At 42.6% G+C, this 5,172-nt stretch overlaps 1 protein-coding gene across 1 annotated transcript in view; it reads left to right on the top strand.

Annotated features, from left to right (window-relative positions):
- Positions 1 to 323: 323 nt before the first annotated feature.
- Positions 324 to 5,172, top strand: part of zdhhc7 (zinc finger DHHC-type palmitoyltransferase 7) — a 16,941-nt gene continuing 12,092 nt past the window's right edge. Inside the window, exons 1-2 of the mRNA XM_050043892.1 lie at positions 324 to 481; positions 1,643 to 1,741. The gene's annotated coding sequence lies outside the window, so the exon portion shown is untranslated. The remainder of the gene's footprint in view (positions 482 to 1,642; positions 1,742 to 5,172) is intronic.

Consider the following 5,172-nt stretch of genomic DNA (forward strand, 5'->3'; position numbering starts at 1 on the left):
TACTTAAGTAATATTTTGAATGCAGGACTTTTGGACACTAATGCCTCTTTTTCTGATGTAAAGGGTCAGACTGCACTTTTACAAACTGTAAATAGTCTTAATCATAATAGTTAGACCTTTAATAGTTGAGTTTTATTAAGTTTACCTGAGCAGTGTCATTGTAGTGTCACTGTATTTAGCCAATAGCACCCGTGAGTGGAGAACTGACATTATCGCAGTTTTGATGCTGCAATTCTGTCACCATCCACGATGCGGCGCTCTTTAAGCAAACATTATTTCGCCGGACTTTCACGAACGTTAACGGAGAAACCCGAGGCGAACCCCGGAAGCTCCGTCGTTACTGGTCACTGTCGTCCCGTTGTTAGAGCGATGTGTTGCTGCCGCTACGGGTACGGCTTCGTTGAAACTGGAGTTTAGCTCAAACTGGACACCAACATGTATTAAGAAGGCGCTCCCAAGGAAAGAAATTAGGAATATTAAGGTATGTCATTCAGCCGTCACCGGGGAGACTCGGCTTTAGCACCCGTCCCTCGCATACAGTGTTAGCATGCTAGCTGTGTTAGCTTCTGTTAGTGGCTAGTTAGCAAGCGAGATTTACCATCCAGTCCGGATGCATGTGAAGTGTCAGTCAGGCTAGCAAGCTGCTGCTGGTGTGTGTGTGTGTGTGTGTGTGTGTGTGTGTGTGTGTGTGTGTGTGTGTGTGTGTGTGTGTGTGTGTGGTGTTCAGTTTCAGTCACGACCTTTACAGTTATCATTGCAGCATGGCTATGAGCTCTAATCTCAGACACACCTCTCCAACTAATCTGTTGGGGTGCTTCAGTTTCTGTGGTTTGTCTGGATAAAGCTAAGTGTCACCTGGCTGGATTCAAGGTTGGACTGCCTTTAGAAAAAACGTGGAAATGTCACCTACACGTCAGCCTAGTATCTTAACACAGACTGTAATGCATATCTCTATGCATTAGCACCAGTCAGTGCGGGTGGTTTTGGATTCAGATCGGGAGGAAGACAGTCACAATAGTATTTACTAAAACCTTGGATGTGGTCCATAGTGATTGTCAGTATGTGTCAGTGATTTCTGCATCTCAGTATAACCACTGTAGTTAGGAGGTTTGGAAAGAAACCTCAACTACATTGAGAGCAGAGGCAAATAGAAAGAAAAATCTCTGTCAGAAAATACTTGCAGTGTCACCACATTTCTGTGAATAGCCATCATGATGGGTGTGTTTCCTGTGAGGAAAAGGAGAACACTTGCAAAATCCTGGGCACAGCGTAGTCTAATTGAGTCACTGAGGAAGCAAGCATTGTACAAACTGTGTCATTTTGTTAGGTACATGTAGCTAAGACTTCATGCAGTCTCATACAACAGCCCTGCAACAAATCCTTCCTTTATAATGGTTATGATGTTAGGATTTGTTGAAACTATTATAGAGAGGTGTTGATTCAACTGTTTGGTCATTATGGAGACGTTAGTTCATGAAGTGTTTCCAGTGTATGATCCAGACACAACAGTTTCACTGTAAACAAACCATTATAACCTTTTAGGTTTAGCTCGGTATATATTAAACTAACAAACCGGCAGCTGACTATTTTTGTGCGTTTTGATTCTGAGATTAAACCCATTTTGTTTGTGTTTCTTCTTCAGGGGTCAGCCTACATGCCAGCCTGCATATGTACTTCAACCTGAATGCTGGTCCAGGAGGTACACAACACAGCATGTTAGTGTGAGAAGAGAACATATCAGGTAGGTTGCCCCACATTCTTTCACTCAGTTTGCATGTCTTTTGTTTCGCTGCAGACCTGAATGTGGACCCGGGGCAAACAGAGCGAAGCAGCCAACCTCATGTTTTCTGTTTACCTCTCGTGCAAAAGCTGGAAGAGCGGCATTCCTGATGTTGGCTTTCGCTAGTGAAAAGATGTGTTTTCTACGGAAACACTGTGTAGTAGACTATTGCTGAACTGTCAGTACCAGAGAGCATTTGCTTGATAAATTGTTTACAGCCTGGCTCAGTGTTTTGTTGGTTTTGTCTTGTGGGCATTTTTTCTGTTTAAAAAAGGTATAATAATAGGAATGTAAGACAAAGAAGCCCCAAGCTGCCGTCAATCACCTTCAAAGATAGTGTGGATGGCTTAGAATAGCTTGAGTGTGGACACAGCGTCATATAAATCATTATCAATGAAGCAGTTTATTATGACAAATGTCTGTTTTAGCTGTGTGACAAATAGCACATCAACTTTTGAGCTTGTGTGTTATTTGATACAACGTTTTTTATGTGGTTGTAGATAATGTCGGTTTAATGTTTTAACAGAGCAGGCCATAAAAATAACAGGTCGTGTACTGGTTGCATGTGTCATGTTATTTGTCATTAGATGCTGTGATTTCTTCAGTTGTGTCAACATGCTCACCCAGGGGTGATTTTATTTTTGGTTGTTACTGTTCTCAGTAGGACTGACATTAGCTTGGCCATTATGCTGCTCGGCTATTCGGAAATGTGACAGTGAAACATAAACTCGCCCAGCAAATCGAAACCCATTTCTTTCAGGAGTATTTTTGGCTATTGTTTTATCAAATTTTCTTTGACGGCAGATGCCAACCCCTGTGTGTGTGTGTGTGTGTGTGTGATGACTGTGCAACAGAGTGACCCTGCAAAGTGATCTGAGCAGGATGCACTGAGGTTACTGCTGGTTGTGTATGTCAGAGAGAAGAGAAGAAGAGAGATAAGGAAGAGGGGGAGAGACGGGGACCAGTGGCTCTTGTGTTGTGCCCTCTGACTGGGAAGGGCAGACAGCTGGACAACCAGCTGGTGTGGCTTTAATGGACCTCCCTTTTATTGACCACAGAAAAATCAATGCACCTTTAAAGAGCGTTTTCTGCCCTCTTAAGGACAATGCTAATTTCCTTTGCTCAACAGAAAAACAGCATTCTGGTGGTGATGTGTGGTAAACAGTGCTGTTTGTAATTGAATACACTTGTTAAATGTCATATTGACAGAGGCACCCTTTGGCAGGCCCTCATACGGCTTCTACAAATAGCATTGCTTTATCACTACAATTTCTCTTGACCTTTTTGATTTTTTTGTTGTCAGGTTTCTAAATACCAGACCGGGGGGAATGATAAGGGGAGAGGGTATTGTGACAGAACTTAAGGTGTCCAAAAATGCCTATTAGAATTTTCCAGCATTTATCCTCAGCTTCTATGGTTTGTGCTGGCGTCGGCTTTGTGAATATCAACTACCTTAATATGACTTGATCTCAGCACATGTGGCACTGTCTGTGTGCTCAGGCATGTGCCATGAGTACATCTCTACAGTAGTTTATTTAACGGATGAAGCACCTTCATCCGTTTTTTGTGACGTACTGCTTTAATTAAGCCCTTTAAAGCAAACACATGAGCCAGAATCAGTCACTACCATTTTCTGTTCTGACTTTGAAACTATCAGATCCTAATACATTTTGTTCTTTGTGGTCAATTCATTTACTTGGCAGTGCTCTTAGTGATCTCAGTCACTTTGATGTGTGAAATAGTGCTATCAACGGAGACAGCTTCATGTCCAGCCTTGATCTTACTGATGCAGAAAAAATGTAAACCTTTTTAAGGCAGTTCAGCTGCGCTCGCATCATTCAGTGGCGCATGCTGTCATGTCATTAATTGAAACTGTGGAGGCTGTTTATTTTGTTTTGTCACAATCGGCTTACTTGCTGACAAACTTCTGTGTTTCCAGTGTTTTTGTAGTGACTGTTGGAACATTTTCGACAGCTGATGTAGCCAGAGAATAAAAACATTACAGAGCTTGAGACCTCCCTCCTCTTGTCATTATGCACAATAGAAAACAAACCTGCTGCTGTTATTTACAAGGAGCTTTACACACATATGCCTTATGTTTGTTTATAGAGTAACAGAGTATAACATAACCAGGAAATGTAAATATAAACATTTAGTAATATTATGAAGGGGCTGACATATAGTCTGTTGCTGCTGATCATTTTTTCCACTGTCAGGCTGTGATTAATGGTGCCCACACTCACCCACACGGGTGTTTTATATTACTCTGACTAATAAGACCTCCAGTCAGGTGAACGTTGGCTACAGTGTGTTGTTATTTGAGTGATGTCACCAAACTCTGTGTACTAATAAGAGTAATTATGTGAAGTTCCCCACCATAACAGGTGACGTACGTGTCAATGGACTGTGGGCGTCTAGGGGCTCAGAGAATTAAAAAATCATTATCATGAGCAAAGTCAGACCACAGACAGTCCTTTTATAGTTTTAGAAAATGTGCAGAGGTTTAATTTTTAATTCTTATTTCAAAATGGTAAATTAATTTTTTATCTGGAACACAGTGACAACAATTACAGAGCAGCTTCAGAAAAGCCTACAATGTTTTTCATCCAACGTATCTTAATTCGCACTGTTTCCAAAAAGGGAGCTTTATAGCATCATCTCTCTAGCATATCAAGTAGTCTATCCCTAAAAGGGTGTAGCCTAATTTTGCCAGACAGGTAACATATCTGCTGTCCTTCCATAACTTTTTATAGCCAGGCACAGTTCGATTTCATCTGGGGAATTTTGTTGTGTGTCGTACACTTTCCGCTCTCTCTGTGTTTCCCGTCTGCAGTTACACCTTAAACTGTCTAAAGTAGCAAAAGAAAATGCCAATAATGCAGTATAGAATAACATTTAAGAAAGTTTTATTGATTAGATGTCTCTTTTTTTTAAGTTGTAGCTCTGTCATTAATAAAGTTAAACAAATTCTTGTCAGGCCCTCCAGAGGATGGATGTCAGTGTATGTGTTTCTGCTCTGTACAGTTAAACCTGACGTGCCATTGAGACAAGGGGCTCTAGTTTCCCGGCGCGGTGCAGGATGGCGAACCCCGCGCAGAGCTAGTTTCGAGCAGCGCAACCCGAGGCGCGCTCAGTTTGGTAGTTTGGCAGACCGAGGTGCGCTGAGATGGGTGTGGCGGCGCAGCAGGGGGAGGTGTCGACAGATGCAGCTTGGCGCAGTGACAGTTTCGTGCCAAAAGGGTTCGCCGAAGGTGCGCTAAAAACTCGCCAGCTGAAACCAGGTCTACTGTCAACGCAGGGCGAGCGCAGCCGGTGTAAGTGGAAGTTTGGCTGACCGGCGGACAGTGCGCACACGTCACCAAAACCTCACAGGCAGGTTTCCAGAATGTCAG

This window comes from Epinephelus moara, chromosome 1, assembly GCF_006386435.1.
Source record: "Epinephelus moara isolate mb chromosome 1, YSFRI_EMoa_1.0, whole genome shotgun sequence".
Classification (NCBI taxonomy): domain Eukaryota; kingdom Metazoa; phylum Chordata; class Actinopteri; order Perciformes; family Serranidae; genus Epinephelus; species Epinephelus moara.